Genomic DNA, 23,914 nt, shown 5'->3' on the forward strand with positions numbered 1-23,914 from the left:
CAGAAGAAAACGGGGCACAGAATCAAACAAGGGGGCAACAGCAGACGAAAACGGGGTACAGAATCAAAGGGGGCAACAGCAGAAGAAAACGGGGCACAGAGTCAGAGGGGGCAACAGCAGAGGAAAACGGGGCACAGAATCAAAGAGGGCAACAGCAGAAGAAAACGGGGCACAGAATCAAACAAGGGGGCAACAGCAGAAGAAAAGAGGGCACAGAATCAAAGGGGGCAACAGGAGAAGAAAACGGGGCACAGAATCAAACAAGGGGGCAACAGCAAAAGAGAACGGGGCACAGAGTCAGAGAGGGCAACATCAGAGGAAAACGGGGCACAGAATCAAGGGGGCTACAGCAGAAGAAAACGGGGCGCAGTATCAAACAAGGGGGCAACAGCAGAAGAAAATGGGGCACAGAATCAAGCAATGGGGCACAGAACAGAGCGGCGAGTGGGGGGCAGGGGGGCACAGAGGAGGAGCGGACAGGCAGAGAAAGGCACAGTAGAGCAGATACAAACCAAGGCCACCACTGGCCACCAGGGATGAGGCGCAGGTGGAAGCCTGCGGGTGGTGGAGGGCCTCGACTTCAGTATCGATCAGTACACCTCAGCGGGGGTGCAGGCGGAGCTGCAGCGGGGGGGAGCGACCTACCAGGAAGGTCAAGGGTCGCTCTCCTCACCGCGCAGTGGCCGCCATATATGGGGAGGAGGGGAGGGAGGAGCAGCTGGGAGGCAGGAGGTGTGTTTGCAGGGGTAGCGAATGGGCGCGGAGGGGGCGGGGCCGCAGGGGAAGCAGCGGCGGGGACGGGGGAAGCGGAGCGGAGCGACTGCGGGAAAGAGACGGGCAGGGGCAGGGATCAAGAGGGCACGGAAGTCAGCAAACGGGGCACGGAATCAGAGGGGGCACAGCAGAAGAAAACGGGGCACAGTATCAAACAAGGGGGCAACAGCAGAAGAAAACGGGGCACAGAATCAAAGGGGGGTAACAGCAGAAGAAAACGGGGCACAGAATCAAACAAGGGGGCAACAGCAGAAGAGAACGGGGCACAGAGTCAGAGGGGGCAACAGCAGAAGAAAACGGGGCACAGAATCAAAGGGGGCAACAGCAGAAGAAAACGGGGCACAGATTCAAACAAGGGGGCAACAGCAGAAGAGAACGGGGCACAGAGTCAGAGTGGGCAACAGCAGAGGAAAACGGGACACAGAATCAAGGGGGCTACAGCAGAAGAAAACGGGTGCAGAATCAAACAAGGGGGCAACAGCAGAAGAAAACGGGGCACAGAATCAAGCAATGGGGCACAGAACAGAACGGCAAGCGGGGGGCAGGGGGGCGCAGAGGAGGAGCGGACAGGCAGAGAAAGTCACAGTAGAGCGGATACAAACCAAGGCCACCACTGGCCACCAGGGATGAGGCGCAGGTGGAAGCCTGCGGTGGTGGAGGGCCTCGACTTCGACGGCGATCAGTACACCTCAGCGGGGGTACAGGCGGAGCTGCAGCGGGGGGAGCGACCTACCAGGAAGGTCAAGGGTTTCTCAAGCTATTTTTGTTATTTTGTTGCATCTTACCCTCAAACTCATTTCTTATCTAAGGTCCGCGCCTCCTTAGCGAGCAGGAAGTGACGTGAATGGTCATCTTGATGGACCACTTTCCCCTTCCCCATTATGTCGCCAGTCATGAGTGTCTTCAGCAGATTCCAGAGTTTTACCCTATTGGAATATCTTGTAATTTGTTCCCACTGGGTTCCATATTTTATGTTGAATATTTCGAAATGTTTCCTGATTTCGTTATGAAAAAAGCTCAACTGAGGTGACATGGTGGTGCAAGGAAATAATGGCAGATGGACGTTTTATGCAACATATGTTTTCCAGAATACACTTACTTTTAGATTGTCCTTTGTTTTTAGCAATGCAGTGTCTATATTTTAATTACCAAGGTTAACTCAAGGTAGAGATATAAAGCAATCAAGGAAAACTGTTATAAATGATTGTCTTAAAAATTATAAAAGCAGAAAGCAGGCAATTGCCTCACCATAAGCCACCTGTCACTGTATTGTTATTAACTCAGGAATTATTCTCTGAATAACTATGCGGACTAAAGGCTGCTTGAACTGATTTGATTACATGATTTTTGTGATAAGGTCAGAGAATCAAAGGCCGGTGCCATACCTAATAAATTGTGGAAAATGAACAGTAATAAAAAAATAAAACTGCACTAAGTCGGTCAGTATCAACTGAGGAGACAGTGGATGAGAACGGTATGTATCAGCCTCATGACCTAAACCTAGACTAGAGTGTCCAACTTAGATAAAGCAGCCTGCACCCACTGTCAGATTGTCGGATAGGCTGAAACTATCCTGGAGTTGGCTTGTACTTCCATTTTGAGGGGACCTGTCTTTGCAGCTCAGGCTGGTCTGATCCCAGGCTGCTCTGCATATTGCTAGTTCCGTTCTGAGGAAGTAGGCTGAGCAATTAAAAAACGCTGGAGTGCGGTCAGGGCAACAGCCAGTGGCTGAGATTAACTGAAGCTCTCCAAACATCACATGTTTGTATTCCACAGTATGACACCCCAAGTGTGAAGGGTATGACCAAATGTGGCTCCCCGTCTCGTCATGCCATAGGACTCAAGCTACACCCAACTGACGATGTCTGAATAGGCTGAAACTGTTCAGAGAGGCTCTGTTATGTTATGTGATTTGTAAAGCACATGGCTGCTGCCTCAGCGACAGGGCGTCTCAGCGCTAGTTTCATCAAAAAGCCACAACTATGAAAGAGAGACCCAGAGAAAAAGGAGGAGGCAGCAGAAAATCTAGATGGTAAACAACCAGGCCATCAGCGATTTCTCTGTCCTGGCGGCAGAATTCAAGATCAAGAATGATTCGCATATAGCTAGTGTCTGTCTTAGGAGGCACGATGGGCAAATAAATTATGGCCTGGAATGTGATCTGGGTAATTGCCAGTGGTTGAGGTTAATTCAAGAATTCTAACCATCATATCTGTGTATTACTCAGTGCGACACTATAAGTATGACAAGTACGCCCAGGCACGGCCCTATACTAACTGTTCCATAGGGCTAAAGGCACAACCTATTGTCGAAGCCCAAATAGGCCAAGGCTGGTCTAATGTTGCTTGTATTTCTAGTCAGAGGGGACTATCCTGCCAGTTTGGGCTGGACTGTTCCTATTGCAGCAGTACCAAGGCGGATTTGCAAATGGCTGGTTTCTCTATGAAGTGGCAGTGTGAGGAAAAAAGGATGGACTGGAATGCGGTCGTGAATAATTACTAGTGGCTGAGATTAATTCAAGCATTCTACCCATTATTTTTTGTTTTCCTTAGATTTTTAGAATAAGCACAGTATAAATGGTTCACATTTAAATTCATTCCATGCAAATGTATCTTACTTGGATATCCTGTAACTGGTTTAAATCAGGCACACCTGGACCTATGAAGGACACCACTGCTTTAAGACATTTGCATCTTTGGAAATATTTGCTGCATTTGGGAAAATTATTTGAGAGTGTTTTGGAAGCAAAATGGGTATTACATGGGACTCTCTGTTACAGGGACTCTCTGTTACATTCTAGAGGCTATATGTTGTGGGCAATACATGTGTATGGGAGCTAAATAAGGCATAACACTATGTCTGCTTATCTACACCCAGGAAGCAGGAAGCTGAACTTCATAGCTGTTCACATTTGTTATTGGCACTATTACTAGCTGAATGCAGGGACAAAGGGGGAGCTTGCCCATCCTTGGAAACCTGTTGATGCTGTGACTTGATGCCACAAGGTGGCGCAGGGACACCCCTCAGCATCACAAGGCCGTCCCACCACTCACTGGGCTAATCCACAAAAACAGGTACTTTCTCCAGTATGCAGGAAGACAGTTGGGAAAGTCCTTGGAACTCCTTGTTAGTTACTGACCGGCCTACAGTCAACCTGAAGGCAGTGCTATCTTTCGTATTACCGGTCCCATTTCCCATTACTGAGTTACCCATTGACACTACATCATTTTAGCCCAAAAAATAAACGTGGCTCTCTTTTCAGGGACAGAGATAGAAGATTCTCAGTTAGCAATGGGAGTGACTACCTTAAGCAGGTTAAATAAAGAATTCGTAGGAAAAGGAAGTAACAATTACCAAGTGGGACATTCTTTTAAGGAGAAAATGTATGAAAAGAACTTTTGAAGTGGAAAATGTGGAAAAAAAATGTATGTTACAGTATTTGGTTTTTTTACAGGAAGGGCAGGATGAACAGATAAGGCAGTGTTTGGTAATTTATCCTAGAGTGTTGCATCATTCATTACAGAAGGGGAAATATGATATTACTCCTGCGACCATATCATAGAAAGGGTGCCCTGGCCTGGTACGCGCTATGGTGAATCTTTAACTAGGTGCGCCGGGCACAGATCTGGTCAGTTCACCCTATCGCAATGAATGTCCTGCCCCCAGAGCAACCACAAACCTGCTCAGAAGGCAACACATTAGCCAAAGGTGGACTGCCTGTTTGAAGGCACCCCTCCCACCTTTCACTGTGTATGCGGCAGTGCGACCTGGTTTTGAAAGGTTTTGTCAGAGTGGCTGCACTCGACTGCAGAACAATGGCCATTGGGTCAACTGCATCACTGTTCTCACCTGTTAATGGGTACCCTTGACTGCGTGCCACCTCTTTATGTAGTGATGGCCTCTTTGCCTCTGCGGCTGTGCTGTATTACAGACGCAAAGTGTTTCTTCATTTGCATGGGGCCCCATTCCCTCTGCAAATGAGGGAACGTACCCTTGCAATCACATCATTGCTGCATGTATTCCTGTATTCTGTATTACAAAATGGGCGGCACAAGCACCTGCGCCGCTTTTGTAATACCAAATTGCCCCGTAGGTGCACAAAACAGGAACACACGCCCAGTGCTAGCACGGGGCATTTTAATAAGACAGCCTCTGGTGGTAGATTCATTACAGGAGCTGCTATTTGCATTACCGTCACTGATTACTGTTGCCAAAAGCAACAAAACTGATACAGTGAGATACCTCTGGACTGGTATGAATAGGGCCAAACAGCTGTTGCTAAGTGCTGTATCGCTTAGCTTCGGACAAGTCATGTAACACCAGTAGATGAGGATGCATGTTGGAGTCACGAGAAGTATGCTGGACTGCCGCCAATCTGGAGTCATAAAACTGAACGCGTTATTTTCAGTTTGTGATCATATTTACAATATCCTCGAGCCATTTACTTTAGGCGCATTTGACAAATTGTAAACACATTTTTACACCTGGGTACCTGTTAGAAAAGTGCCCCGGGGTGCAACAGGAGTTTGCATCAGCTTCGTGCACTGCATGGGATTTTAGTATTATAGAAGGGGGCACAGATTCATGCCCTTTCCCCTTCTATAATATTGATCACCCCAGCACACATTTTGTGCCAGAGTGATCGCAAGGGAGGCGTGAGTCCACACAAATGAGTAAACACGGCTTTGTAACTGCGCTGCACTACAGACATGGGTTTAGATCAGGCTCGCATTGGGAACGCGGGCATTCGGGCATTGGTCGATGAATCGGTCCCCCAGGGTCACCTGTGGGCTGGTTTTTTTAGGCCTCTGTAAACCGGCCCAAGACACTTTTCCAGTCCCCGCCAAGCCGTTTTAATGTGGCGCCAGTATCTAGGTCACTTCCCTGCCATGCTGTGAACTGAGGCTGGAGGCCAGGCATTTCTATAGCCTTTGGGGCAGTCTCACCATGGCACCCTGCCTCGCGTGCCCTGCCAGAAGCAGTGTTATTCCTCACCCGGCCATCACTTTAAGGCCATGGCCAGTGCAGCAAGGGTGGGCTGTATGCAAGGGCCTCACAGGGGGGCAGATTCATCTACTCCCCCCACCTTTGAGCAGCAGCACTGTGCTTTTGACACCTCCCTTTCCAGATAAATACCCTGAGGCTATAATGGACTGGGCAGGGGGGTGTAAGAAAAGTGGCCTCCGTAGCAGCCAGGTGTTGTGACCCCATCCCCAGTGTCTATTAGGACTTGCTGGGGGGGAGGAGAGGCTTGCATAAAATTGCGCTATGGTCAGAGTTGCAGACGTTGAAACTAGGTTTGGGTCCCAGCTTCAGTTCAACATCCTGTGATTCTGGGCAAATCACTTAATCTCTATACCGAAAATGAAAATGAATTTGAACTTATGTAATGTACCTGGTGCTCATGTACATTGCTCCAATGACTTTGGGCCGGGTTCACACTATACAAAACTATAACAAAAAAATAACCGGCCAGATTCCAGTGAGACTAAACACATGGTGATCCATGAAAGGGATGATCAGGGAATGTGGCCCACTATTTTGAGAGTGCTCGGGCCTAATAGTGATCCCAATCCAACCCTGGCTTAGATGCCAGGAGTTGTCGGGAGGGTGAATGACTGTGGGCCACATAAAGGTGTTGCACTCCAGTGCATCCTGTAAGACCGTGTTTTGTCAGGAGGGTATAGAGGTTGAGGAACGAACCAAACATCCCTCTGCAGGCAGGTGCAGTCACTACCTCCAGGGTCATCTCTGCCAATGTCTGAAACGCAGGTCGGGTAGCCGTCTGCAGTGAGGGAAGGACTGGAGGGTTCAAACAGTCACACTGCCTTTCACTACTGCGTTACTTTACACCTGTGCTCTGAACATACTATTCACTATATTAGGGCATATGTCCTCCTCTGTGTGCTCTCAGTGCACTTTGCTGGTGTCTTTTTTAGGTCTCGCCTGACCCAGCGCATGCGCTGGTCTGGCGAGACTTTTTGAGAGGGCTCCAAAAAATGCTACCAGGCCAGCCTAGAGCTACAGTGCATGTGCGCGGGCGCGCGCGCCGCGCTTTTCCGCGATTGATTTCACTTTCGCGGCCGCGCGGCCGCTTTGATGTTTGATCGCGATCACTTTTCACGGCCGCTTGGCATAGCCAATAGGTCTCGCTTTTGGGACTTATAAGTATTTAGTTATGCAACAGTTGCATGGCTAAACACTTATAAGGTCCCAAAGGCGAGACCTATTGGCTATGCCAATGCTTGTTTTTACTGGAGGCTGCCCTAGCAAGGCCCCGAGATTCTTTTCTTCCTGCATTCAACCTCTTTTCCCTGTCTCCTCTCCTTCTAATCTTTGCTAAACATTTTCCATATTTTACAACCATATTTCCTTTCTCTGTGGCTGAGTCTTCTGTCTATTCTAATACTTGCTCCTGCATTTTTGCAATGCCTGCCTGCTGCCTCTTCTTTTTTCTCCCTCAATAAGTCTGTCCTTTTTATTATCAGAGTATGCTGCTGTCCTGCTTGGCCTCTTCCCACACTGTGTACTCGCACTCTCCCCCATGCGTGATCCTGTAAAGGCTGAAGTTATCCTATGATTAGAACTAAATGTTACTTGAAAAGAAACGATTGCTTAGTTTTGGATGATGGGACATTAAAGTCAAATGTATCGAACTCAAACTTAAAATATCTCAAAAACATGGAATTAAAAAAATGCGTCTTCCGAGTGAGAATCAGTGCACTTGATGTTAGGTGTTAGGCCCAAACTCATGAGCTTACCCTAAAATCTGGATTTCCAACGTAGGCAAAGACGCAGCAGCGTTCCGTGCAGGTAAGAGCGGTGGGGCAGGGTGGGGGTGGGATTTTGACAGACGACGACAGGGGAAAATTAATTATTTATTTGATTTTCCCATTGTGGTCGTCTGTCAAATCCCCCCAACCCGGCCTCACTGCCTCACCGCTGTTTCTTGCACAGGCCACACCTGGGCAAAGTAGCACAGCCCCATGCCAGATTCTCTGCTACAGTCTCCAGGTTACATATCTTGGAGTATGGAGATCTCTGGGTGGTAAGGAAGGCACAGGACTATGTCTGCTTATTTACATGCAGGAAGTAGGAAGTTGAGCTACACGTTTGTTCAGTCACTAGAAGCCACTACGGTGCAAATGGATCACACAAGTTAGAACAACTACAAATTATTGCAGGGGGATATTCACAAGGAAATGGCAGAGAGAGGCGATAGCCTTCTTGGCTTAACGCCTCTCTCCGCCACTTCGGAAAAGCAAGGCTGCACCACATTCACAAGGACATGGTGCAGCCTTGCTTTTCCTCCTGCGATGGCGCTAAGTTTCACAACTTATCGCCAACAGTTGGAGAGGTCAAATGAACCCTCTCCTAAGTTTAATAAAGGGAGCATTCTGAAGGACACACAGATGTGATCTACAAAAAAGTGAAGGCTAGGTACCTGAGGCCCTCTTACACTTTGACCTTGCAAGAGTGGGCAGATCATACCTTCCCATCTCTTCCAGTTCCCCAGCCAGCAGACCCCACACCTCTAAGATTCCTAGCCGAGGTGACGTCAGACTTTCGCCTGGTAGACGTATTGCATACCCGATATATATTGTAGAAAGGCGAGGCCCTTTAAGACGACATAATATACTTGATGATCAGTGACCATGACTGATGCTTTGCAAGATACAAAGGAGCCACGCTCTGTTACAGGTATCCCAACATGGAGGCTATAAGACATGGAGTTCAGGGGCATTGATTATGAAAACGTTGATACATACTTTAAATGTAATGATGGCAGCATAAGCAATTCGAGAATCTGATGGCAGGCTTTTAAAAAGCTGATTAGAGGGCCTCTCAGAACACAATTAACCTCATTTTGGGCCATATGTAGGTAACATACTATTTACCGATTCCTAAATACCGAATTTTACCGATTCGGTATTTATGAATCGGTAAATGGTATGTAGGTAAACATTCGGTAATTATTACAGATTCGGTAATATTCGGTATTTATGAATAGGTATTTACCGAATCGGTAATAATGCATCCCTTCCCATTCATTCCTATGGGCCTGGAGGCCCATAGGAATGAATGGGAAGCCATTTACTATTACCGAATCGGTAAATACCGATTCGGTAATAGGGGAAGCATATTCATGGGTGGCAGGGTATCACATTGACACCCTGTTGCACCCCTGAATCGTGCATGTGTGCACATGTGGCGCACATCTGCCACATGGCACTGTCAAAACAGCAAAAAATTGATTTTTGAAAGGTATTCGATATTTATCACCAACCTGTATTTGGTGGTAAATACCGAATCCTGAATACAATAAAACACTCACTTGAGTGCTCCCTACATATGATTTAAGGATTCGGTAATTTACCGAATCTGTATTTTACCGATTCGGTATTTTACCGATCCATTACCGATTCGTTAAATTACCGAATCCTTAAATCATGCCTCCTACATCTCAAATGCCTAAATACCGGTCGGTAACGGGATATTTACCGAATTTCGGCCGTTACCGACCGGTATTTAGCTACCTACATATGGCCCTTAGTATTTTGCAGATGCAGGACATCCACCAAAAAGTGGCTGATGTTTACACATCACTATTTAGAATGTTTAGATATCAATAGGGTCTGAATAGGGCAGATGGGACATGTGCTGCTTTTTGGCTGATGTCATGCATCTTGAAACTCTAAATTAGGCTCAATGTGAGGGTTGAGGAAGGTGCTTGTGAGGAGATTGGATGACTTGGTCAGATCAGTTAAGCTCCTCCAAACAGGGTTTCATAACGACCCAGAGGAGGAGCTCAACCTGGCAGTGCAGGACTTACTAACTTGAGCAATTTCAACTACTCAGAAACAACCTCGAATACGTGGCTAATTAATCAAAGGGCTGTAAAAGTGGGACACCGTCGACATTGCTGAGAAGTCAGAAATCCTGAAGGTGAGCGATCACTAGAAGAGAGAACTGATGGGTGTTTGATGCACACTCATGAGGAGATTTAGTAACTTTTTAAGAAATATAATGAGTTAATGTACACACACCCCTCCCCTCCCACTGCCAGATCCAGAACAGTCAGGGAAACTTTTGAAGAAGTAGCCTACTGAAGCTGTACAATAGCAGGTGTGCTATTGAGTCTATAGGAAGGGGGAAGCCTCAGCCACAATATAAGGTGCTACTTGCACTACAACTGCTGAAGTCGAATCTGCACATTAAATACAAAGGTAGCTTTTTGGCAATAGCGATGGAGCCATTGATGACGATGAGCCAAAACCAGAAAGAGGTCCAAATGGAAAACGTAGCTCATTACATGATCCTAAATGTTACGACTGCCAACAAATTAAACCCCACTAAGATCCAAATACTGCTTATCTTCCTAGTCCACAAAGAGAAGGCTGGCGATGGTCACAGGAAGAGTGCCTCTAATACATGAAGGCAGTCGTTCCATGTCATTGTTGAGGAACCAGAATGACTGCTGGAGTAAGTGGTGGTTATTCCTGCAGTCCTTGCACAGTAGGTTGTGACCATACTGGGGTTGAGTGTTTTGTATCTAAGATGCCTTTTAACAACTGGAAGGTTTTCTGTGTGGTTATGGATTTTCCAAATGTGCCACATACCCCACCAACTGCTATGTAATTTCCAGATTTCAACAAAAAGTTTTTCTTAATCTAACAGCTCGACAGTTACCATATATTTTACAATGAATTGGAGTCTCCATTTTCTTTCCAGTTGCTTACATTCCTTCTTTAACTCCCTAATCTCTGGAGAAACCCATTTAGCGCCAACACCAGTTCAGGAAAATGTCCTTGATTTTCTGGGAATTGTGTGGCATGGAGTGGAGTTGAATTGTGGGCGTTTTGTGGGGTGGAGTGGACTTGTGTGGCATTGTGATGAGTGGAATTGTGTGATATGAGTGGAGTAGAAGTGTGTGGAATTGTGTGGCATGGAGTGGAGTGGAATTGTGTAGCAATGTTCGGAGTGCAGTGGAGTCGCATTACGTGATATTGTCTGACATGGAGTGCAGTGGACTGGAATTGTGTGGCATTGCGTGGAGCGGATTTGTGTGGCATTGTGTGCAGTAGAGTGGAATTGTGTGGCACTCTGTGGAGTACAGTGAAGTCCAATTGTGTGTCATTGTGCAGAGTGGAGAGGAGTGGAATTGTGTGGAGTCAAGTGGCACTCAGTTGGATTGAAACTGAGTGAGTGTATTGGAATTGTGTGGAGTGGAATTGTGTGGGGTGGATTGGAGAGGAATTGCGTAGAGTGGAAAGGTGTGGCAGTGTTTGACATCGAATGGAGTGAAATTGTGTGGCATGGAGCAGAATGGAGTAGAATTGTGTTGCATAGTGTGGCAAGGAGTGGAGTGGAGTGGCATTGTGAGGCTTGGGGTGGAGTGGCATTGTGTGGCGTGGAGTGGTGTGAAGTACAGTGGAGTGGAGTAGAACAATGTAGCATGGAGTAGAGTAGAATTATGTGGCATGGAATGGTATTTAGTGTAATCGTGTGGCATTGTGTGGCATGGAGTGGAGTTGTGTAGCCTGGTGTGGATTAGAAGTGAGTGACATTTTGTGCAGTGAAGTGGATTGGGATTTTGTGAATGGAGTGCAGTGGAATTGTGTGGCATTGTGTACCATGGAGTAGTGTGACACTGTGTGGCATGGAGTGGAGCGGAATTGTATGGCAATGTGTAGCATGCATACAAATCTTTGTCGCCCTCTCTCTCTCCTGTGTAAATTGTGCTACTGCTTCAAATTTCACCAGAGCTGCTCGGATTAGGCTTGTCTGTGATGCTCTGGGCAGGTAGATTTGTTACATTTTTCTCAAAGCATGTTTTTTTACTTTGTGATACGACGTGCGGTTCTGATGGAAAAAGGTTCAAAATATTAGTGTAGCATTAGAAATTAAAATGCAAGGAGCTTGAGCTTTTTTCTTTTTTATAGATGTTAAACAGAACACATCATCAAAGAAGTAGAATGTTTGCACACATAACAAATTATAGCAATGAAATGCAACGCACTGGACGGTATGAGTTGCACACTGCAGATGTTAAGGAAACAGCATCGTCTGCTGATTTATGAAGTGTCAGACCGGTTTCAGAATAAGGGACAGCATGAGCGTAGCAGCAAGTTTGCAGATAGACAAGACAGGCGAGTTTAAGAAGGCATTTTAAGAATGGTAGCTGAATTCTGTAAGCACACAGCATGACATGACCAATGGATGTACACTAATTAAGGGGAATCAATCTGTGCTTAGTCCATGCTCCACATATGAAACAGAAAGGGACGCCTGACACGCACTGGTCAATTAGGAGGCAGCAAAGAAGAGTGACAATGATGCCAACGAATGGTAAGCAGTGGGTGGGCTCCAAGCCCTTTACAGTAAACAATACCCCTCGTAGCTTCGACAGTGCATGCGCAGTCGGCAGGAGAGCAAGACCAAAAAATTGTGTAGCTGCACACTGATGGTCATTAGCAGCACCTCTGTACAATAAAGAACAGTCAGGAAACCCTATCTTCTGACCAGCCCTGTTCCTATAAACTCCTGGACAGAGCTGATGTCCATGTACACTGGGTTGGGGGATTAGGTCCCCTTGAATCCTGAGAGTCCCTGGGTCCAACTAGCGCACCACATACCTCCAGTAAGCACCACAGAGCTGCCTTGCAGAGAGGGGGTCCAAGGCCATGCCCCATTTTACACATCTCTGCAATGCAACTCTGTGGCACTTATTGGACATACCTGGTGGGTTAGTTGGCCCCCAGGGGCCCTCAGGATTCAAGGGGACCTAATTCTCCAACTTAAAACGTGCCACGCCCCCTCCCTGCACCACTGCGCAAATGCACCCCCTGGTGCATTGTAAATTGGGGAATTAAGTCCCCTTGAGTCCCGAGGGTCCCTACTAACCCACCACTTACCTCCAGGAAGCGCCACAGAGCTACATTGCAGAGTGGTGTAAAAAGGGGCATGGCCTGGGACACCTCTCTGCAACGCAGCGCAGTGGCGCTTACTGGAGGTAAGTGGTGGGCTAGTTGGCCCCCAGGGACCCTCAGAATTGAAGAGGAATTATTTCCCCAACTTAAAACGCACCACAGGGTGTGTTTGCACACATGTCACCTCAGGCCCCGCCCCCTCCCTTCACCACTGAGCAAAAACGCACCCCATGACGCTTTTGACTTGGGGGATAAAGTCCCCTTGAATCCTGACGGCCCCTGGGATCCAACCAGCTCACCAGGTACCTCCCGTAAGCGCCACAGAGCTGTGTTGCAGAGGTGTAAAAAGGGGCGTGGCCTCTGAACACCTCTCTGCAACGCAGCTCCCTGGCGCATACTGGAGATACCTGGAAGGCTAGCTGGCCCCCAGGTACCCTCAGTATTCAAGGGGAATTAATTCCCCAACTTACAACTTGCCAGGGGGCGCATTTGCACAGTGGTGAAGGAAGGGGGCGGGGCCTGAGGTCACACGTGTGCAAAGACACCCTGTGGCACGTTTTAATTTGGGGAATTAATTCCTTTTCAATCCTGAGGGTCCCTGGGGGCCAACTAGCCTACCATGTACCTCCGGTATGCGCCAGGGAGTTGCGTTGCAGAGAGGTGTTCAGAGGCCGCGCCCCTTTTTACACCTCTCTGCAACGCAACTCTGTGGTGCTTACTGGAGGTTCCTGGTGGGCTAGTTGGCCCCCGGGGACCCTCAGGATTGAAGAGGAATTAATTCCCCAACTTCAAACGCGCCACAGGGCGTGTTTGCACACATATCACCTCAGGTCCCGCCCCCTCCCTTCACCACTGTGCAAACGCGCCCCATGACGCGTTTTAAGTTGGGGGATTAAGTCCCCTTGAATCCTGAGGGTCCCTGGGTTCCAACTAGCCCACCAGGTACCTCCAGTAAGCGCAACAGAGCTGCGTTGCAGAGAGTTGTAAAAAGGGGCGTGGCCTCTGAACACCTCTTTGCAACGCAGCTCCCTGGCGCATACTGAAGGTTCCTGATGGGCAAGCTGGCCCCCAGGGACCCCCAGTATTCAAGGGTAATTACTTCCCCATCTTACAACGTGCAGGGGACACGTTTGCAGAGTGCTGCAGGGAGGGGGCGGGGCCTCTGCGCGATGCCGGTCTTTTTTTAATAATTTTTTTTTAAAGAAGGAGGGCTGTATGGCCCCCCTTCCTTTTCTATTTTATGGGCCCTGGGGACCCCATCCCCCAGGGCCTGACCCTCATTTTAAAACAAAAATAAAAATGTTACAGGAAGGGGGCCGTGCGGGCCCCCCGCCCATGGCCAATTCTGGCCCCGGGGACCCCATCCCCCGGGGCATGGCCAAATTAATATTTTTTATTATGGAGGGGGGCTGCGTGGCCTCCCTCCAAAGGCCTCTATTGGCCCGGGCGCCCCATCACACGGGGCCGGCCCTTATTTATTAAATATTTATTTATTTATTTTCTTTGGGAGGGGGGCCGCGTGGCCCCCCTCCCCGACCACTTCTGGCCCCTGGGACCCCACCCCCCAGGGCCTGGCCATTGCTTTTTTGTTTTGTTTTTCGGAGGGGGGCCGCGTGGCCCCCCTCCTCAGGCCTATTATAGCCCCGGGGACCACATCCACCGGGGACGGCCTACTTTTTTTTGTTGAACTTTTTAGGCTGCGTGGCCCCCCGTCCCTGGCCACTTCTGGCCCCGGGGACCCATCCCCGGGGCCGGCCCTATCCGCTGGGCACCGTGGGGGGGTCCCCAATCCCCCCACTGTCCCGCTGTCTCCCCGCGTCCTGTGGGAGCCGGCATTGCTTTTCCACAAGGGGAGCTGCTGACATGCAGCTCCCCTTATGGAAAAGCAATTCTGCTTTGCTTCACTGAAGCGAGAGCAGGTTTCCCTGCTTTCGCTTCAATGAAGCAAAACAGAGTTTGCAATGACAGGGCGGGAGCCGCGAGGTTCCCGCCCTGTTATTGCAAACAGCAGTGTCCCGGGGTGGGCACCCCGGGTCACTGCAGGAGTCCCTGGGGAGTAGAGGTGCCCAGAGCCATCATTCAATCAATCAATCAAGATATTTATAGAGCGCGCTACTCACCCGTTAGGGTCTCAAGGCGCTGGGGGGGGGGGGGTGCCGCTACTGCTCGAAGAGCCAGGTCTTGAGGTGCTTCCCGAAGCTGAGATGGTCCTGTGTCAGACGAAGGTGGGAGGGGAGGGAGTTCCAGGTCTTTGCTGCCAGGTAGGAGAAGGATCTTCCTCCGGAGGTGGCTCTGCGGATCTGTGGGACGATGGCGAGGGCGTGGCTGGGGGAGCGGAGCTGGCGGGTGGGGGTGTAGAACGTGAGACGACTGTTGAGGTATTTCGGTCCCATGTTGTGGAGGGCTTTGTGTGCGTGGGTGAGCAGTCTGGACGTGATCCTCTTGTTGACGGGGAGCCAGTGGAGATTTCTTAGGTGCGGCGAGGGATGTTGAGGATGAGTTGCGCAGAGGCGTTTTGTATGCGCTGGAGACGGTTTTGGAGTTTGGTTGTTGTTCCAGCGTAGAGGGCGTTCCCGTAGTCCAGTCGGCTGGTGACGAGGGCCTGGGTTACTGTTCTTCTGGTTTCGGTGGGGATCCATCGAAAGATCTCCCGGAGCATGCGCAGGGTGTTGAAGCATGCGGAGGAGACGGCGTTGACTTGCTTGGTCATTGTGAGCGAGGAGTCCAGGATGAAGCCCAGGTTGCGTGCGTGGTTGGTGGGAGTTGGTGCGGCGCCAAGTCTGCTACCTCTTTCATTCCTTCCAGGAAGTTTGTTTTTGCGGTGGCTGGGTCCTTGGTGAGGGAGAGTATCAGCTGGGTGTCGTCAGCGTAGGAGATGATGTTGAGGTTGTATTTTCGTGCGATGGCGGCGAGGGGGCTCATGTAGATATTGAAGAGTGTTGGGCTCAGTGAGGATCCTTGGGGTACGCCGCAGATGATTTCGTATGCCGAGGAGCGGAAAGGGTGGAGGCGGACTCTCTGGGTTCTGGCGGTGAGGAAAGAGGTGATCCATTCCATTCATTGGCTCCAGCTCCCACTTAATGCAAAGCCCCGGGGGAGTGGTTCTCGGGGGTCCGTAACGGACCCCCTATTTTGAATAATTAGTGCCCCGGGGAGGTGGCGGTCCCTGGGGCGTGTGGGGGGGCACGAGCCACCCCCACACAGGTAAATTTAATTTGTTTTAAAGCCCCGGGGGGGTGGCGATCCCCGGGGCTGCGGGGGGCCGTGTGCCCCCGCTTACAATTAATGAAAGCCCCGGGGATGACGGTCCCCAGGGCTTAGGGGGCCTTAGAGGCCCCCCCACACATTTAAAAATTTGCCCCGGGGGGTGGCAGTCCCTGGGGCTGCAGGGGGGGCTGCATGCCCACCCACACCTATTTCATCAAGCCCCGGGGAGGTGGCGGTCCCCGGGGCAAGTGTGGGGGGATTGGGGCCCCCAATACTTTTTTTTTCAATTGCCCTGGGGACCTGGGGGGCTTAATTAACACGAAGCGCGTGAGCACGCGCTTCGTTTTTTTAAAAAGTTTGTCCGGAGAAATTTTTTTTTTTAAAGCTTTTTGGGCCCTGGGGGCCCTTCTGGGACCTCCTGAGCAGGCCTACGGGGTCAGGGTGTTTCTACCCTGACCCCTTTTCATGTTTTGCGCATTTGTTTTTCTGTTTTCTTGTGCCTCGGTTCTACCGAGGCACAAGATGGCTGCCAACATTTCGTGGTTTGGAGTGTTGACAGCCAATTAGCATGAAGCTCGTGATCGGGAGGGAGCGCGGATCCACTGCGGCCATAGAAATCACTATCTTTATTTCTCAAAAACTACTGAATGAATTTACACCATTTTTTAAAAGGTCTCTTTCTAAACCAAGGGCTACCTTTTTGCAAAATTTGGTGTAATTCAGTTCAGCAGTTCGGGCTGTAGCCTGTTCCAAAATTTCCTATGGGAAATAACATGGAGAAAACGCGTTTTGGGACCCCCTTTTTTCTCGGCCCCCGCTTGACGAATCACCCCCAAACTTTCAGGATAGGAGCTGACCGGAGCGCCCCACCAGTTTTGAAAAGTTCACGAAGATTCGTTATCCGGCGCCAAAGTTAATTGAAAAAGAATGTTACAAATTTCCTATGGATAATAGGTCCTTACTATAACTACCTACTGGCGACCGCCAGTAGGTAATATATATAATACATCTATGAGACAAAGAATGTAATGCATCATAAGTCAATGTCCTTTTGACAGGTAAAATAGTCCCTTGTGTATTGCAATGTAAGCACCCCATAGCAGTCGGAATGATACAGCAAACTCTCGACAGCATGAGGTAAGGGAGAAGCGCTCTTCTAAGCAAAGCTAAAGCCCACTCTATGTGTATTAAAATAACTGCCAACAGCAGTTCATCAAAGAGTTGTTCTGTTTAGCCAGGCCTACGAGTGGAGCCAAAGAGTTCACTCCATATCAACATATTTGCAATATATATATGCTACAAACTCCTTACTTTTATAGACAATTCTAAAGAGAAACTTGTGAAATATTCCATTTCTTCACGGTCTAACATAATGCACCTCAAAGGAAAAAAAAATCAGCACCAACAGACTGTGTGTCCATGTAGGAATGTGGTTCACTGTTTTCTTCTGCATGCATTTTGGGCTCAATGCAGAATATATATGTCTTGATTGGGGCTCATGTTGATAGTCATTATGTAATGACCCTGATTCACGTATCACTCTATTGATTAACATTCAGTGACAGCTCCTCCATTGGAGGGGAGGAGCATCGACCCACTTAAATGCCCCCAGTAAAGCCCCAGAGACGAAAAATAAAATGGGGATGAAGTTAATTCAATACCATTTTATTTTTCGTCCACCCGTCCCGACTCAGGAGGGGGCAGAGCCTGCTGAGTGGCTGCAGTGGTAGGCTGCCTGTGCACTAGTTTATAGTGAGCATGACCCTTTGGCCGATGGCCAGCCTGGACATGCGCACTAAGATAGTATGACGTTACAACGCATACATTTACAACGCATGCCTTTACAATGCAGTTTTTACATCGCAACGTCCTTTACAACACATACATTTACATCGCATGCCACTACAACAAATTTTTTAAAACTACATTTACAACGCATTCCATTATATCGCATTATACCTTAACAATGCATACCATTACAACGCATACCATTACATTGCATTTAAGGTAAGTGTTGGATAGTGTAGGGGTAAAAATTACTATTCTAACTCAAGGGAGTGCAACAGTAGGGTAAGTGTTGGATAATGTAGGGGTAAAAATTACTATTCTGACTCCAAGGGGTGCAACAGTAGGGTAAGTGTTAGATAGTGTAGGGGTACTATGCGTTGTAATGGTATGCATTGTAATGACATGCGATGTAATGCCTGCGTTGTAGTGACATGCGTTGTAGTGTCATGCGTTGTAGTGACATGCAATGTAATGGCTGGGTTGTAGTGACATGCGTTGTAAAGGATGTTGGATGTAATGACTGCGTTGTAAATGTAGTGCGATGTAATGACTGCGTTGTAAAGGTTGTTTCCCGCGCACTAACAGGGGGTTGAGAGCCTGCACAGGCCCCTACTGTCATCGGGAGCGCCGAAAGACGCCGCTCCCTCCTATCCTTGCGCTTCTTTCATGCTGAGAGAAGTGTCAGGATTGGTTAAGTAGGTTAGCTGGGGTCCTGGATGTGACGTCAGAAAAAAGAGGACCGGAGCGAGGAAGACGTGTCTGCACAAACAGATAAGTGTTTTTTTTATTTATTTAATTTATTGATGTTTTGTATTTATTTTATGTCCACACCAATTTGCCCGCGTCTCAAATCGGCGTACTTGCCAGCCGCCACTGTTAGCATTCCTATAAATTTGATTTATTCAGGCATAACATGTGTCCTGAATCGCAATATCTCGATGTCATATGTTACACCATCACAAAGTCTTGGCTTTCTAACCAGCACCACATGACATTCAGGAACTTGTAGATTCATATTGCCTACAGTAACAACTATTTTTTATAAGCGTGTTATACTGATCTGTCATTTAAGTGCTTGCCAATTGTGGATGTTAATTTTACTCAGTTAATAGTGCTCAATTTACATATTTTGGGAGGATGGAACACCAAAGCTGGCTTGTGGTAATCAAACTCATCAACTCCAGGACAATGCATTTGTCACCAATGAAACCTCGGCTTGCTCAGCTTTCCAAGTAAGTGTGACTTGCCAAGTCACAACTCCCTGCAAAGTAAGTGCTGCTGGCTAAAGTGTTGAGGGTGTTGCAAGAGACATGGGGGAAGCAACAGCATGTTACATTAGGAAGAAACAGGAGGCATACCACAAGATAACCAGACTTGCTGTCACTACTCCAAGCAATCCTAGATAGTCAGGCAGGACCTGAAAGAACAAGCATTGGCAAAGCCAAAAGGTTTGATGTTTGCACCAGACAAATGACAAATTCAATAAAAATGCCTGTTATAGTAAAAAAAAGGTTTAAGTATTTGTTTGTGTATGCAATGCGTGGGTGAGATGAAGAAATGAAATGCGTGATGTGAGAATGTGCTTTTCAGATGTAAAACAGCACCTCATGCATTGCAATGGATAAGGAAGGGCACGTTTAAATAGTCAGTAGAAAGAAGGCAAAACTAAAATGCTCATCTGGGCTGATCCAAGATGTTTTTTGCAATGCCTCAAGCTGATGAAGGAAGATTCTCCGGCCAAAGAAGCTAATGGTGAAGGAAGCTGAATAAAATCTCATTGCATTGTGCATATAATACAATGTATGTGTCACTAACGGCACAGGCACCATTACATAACAAAACCATTACATAACAAACCTAAAAAATATAAACTATAGCAAAATGCAAAGGTGGCAACACAGGAATTAAATCCATCTTGAAGAAAACGTTAATCAGTTCAACCTCATGTTTTTGCTACTATTCCTGCGTTCCAACTGTTGTTCCAGGTTTTTAACAGACTTTTGTCATGAAAAGGGGGCCAGTTGGCATTCTGGTCGCTATAGCTGCTACCGCTAAGAAAAAAAACTCCACTGTCCACAAAAGGAATTTCGGTTAGTAATGACATTCTTATTCCTGGTGAAAAAAAAACCCTTGCTAGCATTTTACAAGACCTGACTGACAATGGCCTTCACTGTGCCTGGGGCAGGGGCTGGTTTACAACCCCTGACCGAGCAGCCTTGTCAGATCTCAAGTTGCTGACTGTCAAGAGTAAGTTGTTGCAGCCAGTCCTGGCTTTCTACCAGGCATCATACTGCAAGTTGTAGTGTTGCTTTAAAGAACAAGAAGTGATAAGGAAAGAGGCGTGGCTGACCGATTTACACTAGAGAACGGTCAATTTAAAAACAGCAGTAGAGCCTCAATTAACCACTGAGAAACAGAAGGATCACAATCTTCTAGTTATATGACTTCAGAGACCGCACACACTCAGATACATTGAGCAGCGCACTGGCATACCGAGGAGCATTATTGCATATGTCGTAACACCCTGACACAGTGAGCGGCACCCAGACACACTACCTAGGAACACTGAGCAGCACCTGAGCGCACTGAGCAGCACCCAGGCGTAGCAGCTAGGAAAACTAGGCATCACCCTTCTACGCTCAGTAACAACCTTGCAGCACTGAGAAGGCACCTTGCCACACCAACCAGCAGCTTAGAAAACTAAGCAGTCATTTTCCACACTGAACAACACTCCCGAAGCACTGAGCAGGCGCCCTGACAATGCAAACCAGAAGCTTAGAAAACGAAGCCTTGTAGACTGAGCAACACCCCTGAAGCACTGAGCAGGCGCCCTGCCAATGCAAACCAGCAGCTTAGAAAACTAGGCATCAGCCTTGTAGACTGAGCAACGCCCCTGAAGCACTGAGCAAGTGCCCTGCCACAGCAACCAACCACTTAGAAAACTGAACAGCATCATTCTACGCTGAGCAAAACCCCTGAAACACTGAGCTGACACCTTGCCACAGCAACCAACAGCTGAGAAAACTAAGCAGCAATCATCTGCACTGAGCAACACACCTGAAGCACTGAGCAGGCGCCCTGCCACAGCAAGCAGTCAGGAAAACTAAGCAACACCCTACTACAATGAGCAACACCCTTGCAGAACTGATCAGGCACCCGTCCACAGCAACCAGCAGCTTAGAAAACTAAGCAGCAACCTTCTACACTGAGCAACACCCCTGAAGCACTGAGCAGGCACCCTACCACAGCAACCAACAGCTTAGAAAACTAAGCAGCAATTTTCTACACTAAGCAACACCACTGGAGCACTGAGCAGGCACCCGTCCACAGCAACCAGCAGCTAAGTAAACTAAACAGCAACTCAAGAGGTTTCCCAACATCCCAAGTGCAAAGACAGGAACCCCAGCAGAATAAACATCAGTTAAGAAAACTAAGCAAGGCCATAGCACGTTGATCAAGATCCCGGAAGGACTGGGCAGCACTCCGACACAGTAAACATCAGGCAAGAAACCGAGCCACACCGTGATACTGAGATGGGTTCTTTTATTTACATGCAATGCAGATAAGATGAGTTCTGTCTAAAGGCATTTCGCTAAATAAATACAGCTGTGGAAGGGAAACTAGAAGGTAACATCTAAATACATTATGACATTTATTGGTCTCATAAAGTAAATTAGCAGCCTTGAAACTTCCAGGCGCCCTTCCTTGCCCTCAACAAAGACCTAATATGTTCCTTGCAACTGTGACATGGAATTATTGAAAACATGGCCTGCAATAACGGGGCACGCCGTTCAGAGGCAGTTTTCTGGTCCAGAGTCCAACATCGATTTGCATTTCCTTATTATCTCCAGCGTCCAAAGTTTATGAAATATCACCAGTTTCCTTTTCGAAAGGAATTCAGACTATAGGCAGTGTTAAAATGCAATAGCTAGGTAGTGTGTCATACCTCAATGTGTCCAATAAAATTGGGGAAAGTATAGCGGGATTGCAGCTGAATTAATGTGCCATTTGTAAGATGAAAACATTTCATAGTTAATGTGTTGATGCAAAGGTAACCGAATAGCTACCAAACACAGGAACATGGAACATCGGCAAGGGACCATATCGCCCAATAGTGGGGGAGGAATCCAGCAGAGAAGGTGCGCAGATTCCTGGAGATACAAACAAATCTCAAACCACTGACCGCCCCACCCGTCCACTTCGTATCACGCGAACCCCGGAGACAAACCTCGAAATTCCTAGTCAGAGGAAGAAAAACCCCGACATAACGCCTAACATCTTCACCTTTAGAGAGAGAGGGGGCGCCAGACAACCCTGAGAAGAACAGACTCCTGGTGAGAAGAGAAAAGACCTCAGCCCTTCAGGCCTTGCTAAGTCTGGAACTTAACAAGGTCCAAAATCAACGCCCTCACCCCATGCCGCCTATCGCCTACAAGAGGGGTGAGGGTGCAGAGCCACGGAGATGACATGTTTCTGGGGCGAACACGAAGATGAACCCATTCCCTCCCCTCCTTCCCCACACACACACTCAAATGAGGGTGGATCCGTAGTATATGAAGCAATTAGGCACATGATTCTGTGGAGAAGACGAACAGGAGACACTCAGGGGAAAATGTTCCCTTTCATTAGTAGAAAGCTGAATAAATGGCGGAGGAGAGCATGCAGAGACGCCCCGGACACAGTCTGACTAGATCCTCAGAAGGGGCGTGCACAGACTCGCCCTCTCCTCCCCCCCCCCCCCCCCTCCGGCCCCCCAAAAAGAGGGTGCTTGGTGCACCATAGAGAGCATGCACAACATGGCCCAGAGAAAGGATGCGCACAGCCCCGAGACAGCGAGTAACAGGGCTAGGAGGATGCTCAGACCCTTCGACGTCAGGAGCATGGACTCTCCGTAGATGGGACACAAGGGTGCGGAGAATGAGGACAGTAAGGGGCCATGAAGAGACCATGCACTGACCCTGGAGAGAGCACAGGGACCTAAATGGAAAAAACGCAGGGTCTCTTTGGAGACAGGAGACAGAGAACTCCACCCCCTCAGAAATAAAACACAGGAGACCTCAGGTCGATTATGATTCAGGGAGCGTCTCTATCATATCTTGTATTTATATAGCGCTTTCTACCCCTGGCGAGGCGTTGAGGCGCTTTGTGGAGAGTAAGAGGTGACAGCACGGATCTCCGGTGAAGCTCCTGTGAGGCACCTGTGGTGAATATAAGAAGATTTTAAAGAAATCCTCCAGAGAGGAAGACTGGTCGTATAACTCTGAATAGTTTGGGGTCCGGTGCGTGGATCTCCGGAGGGGGGCTAGGGGAGTACAGCGCTTGGAATTTAGGGAGGGCGAAGAGCCCTAAAATACCCTCGTCCCACCAGAGATTAGAAGTGAGGGCACGAAATGACTAGAATACGGGGAAGAACGTTCGGTACTGCGCTCCGTTCCCGCCTAGCCGACAGCCTCGTCGAGGGTACTTCCCCTGCCCTCAGCCCTCACCGGACTCCCCAGAGCCCCTCAGAGACGCCGCACGGCCCGCCCACCCCGAGGCTCACCTGCCACCGCTGCCTCCCGCGCCGCCAGCCTGGTAACTCCGGGAGACGAGGACACTGGATCGATCCTGCAGGAGTCCGCCGCGGAACACAGGTGTCGCTGTGCGAGGCGCCTGTCCCGGAATCCCTTCCTGGAGCAGGTGACGTTACCATTGCAGCAGCGCTCTCAGCCGATGGGCCAGAAAGCGGCGCTGCCTGCCCCTACTGCGCCACAGTGCTGGGTGTGCAGGGCCACACCACAGGAACAGCCTCACGACTCCTGTAGCCCGCCAGTTAATAAATTTGACTATTTTCAGATGGCTTCCGTTATGGAGTAACTCCCAGTTGCAGTTTGGACCTCAACTTTGTAGTTGAATTGAGCTTATTTTTCCAAATGGTATTTTCATTCAACAAACAAAGTATGTATTGTTAGAGGTGCGCATATGCTGCAACTGATTCCAGTAACGGGCCATTTGTAACTGGTCGACTGGAGATTACACTGGGGTTTGAACTACTTGTTCAAAAGGAGTGGCCACTGCCATAATCAGCAGAGGAATATCTTATTTTGTAGCATTTCTATAGCGCCATACCACATTGTGAGACGCTGAAGCACATTAACACGAGTAGCACGCAACACAGTGAGAGAGAGCGTAGTTGTCTTAGAATTTTTTTTATTGTGATCCCACATGGGAAGTAT

The 23,914-nt window shown here is 48.5% G+C and overlaps 1 protein-coding gene across 1 annotated transcript in view; it reads right to left on the reverse strand.

Moving 5' to 3' along the window:
- The window catches only part of TMC5 (transmembrane channel like 5), a 524,224-nt gene extending 500,708 nt beyond the window's left edge, over window positions 1–23,516 (reverse strand). Inside the window, exon 1 of the mRNA XM_085628842.1 lies at window positions 23,242–23,516. The gene's annotated coding sequence lies outside the window, so the exon portion shown is untranslated. The remainder of the gene's footprint in view (window positions 1–23,241) is intronic.
- Between the last annotated feature and the right edge of the window lie 398 nt (window positions 23,517–23,914).

The sequence above is a fragment of the Triturus cristatus genome, chromosome 10 (genome assembly GCF_964204655.1).
Source record: "Triturus cristatus chromosome 10, aTriCri1.1, whole genome shotgun sequence".
Classification (NCBI taxonomy): Eukaryota; Metazoa; Chordata; class Amphibia; order Caudata; family Salamandridae; genus Triturus; species Triturus cristatus.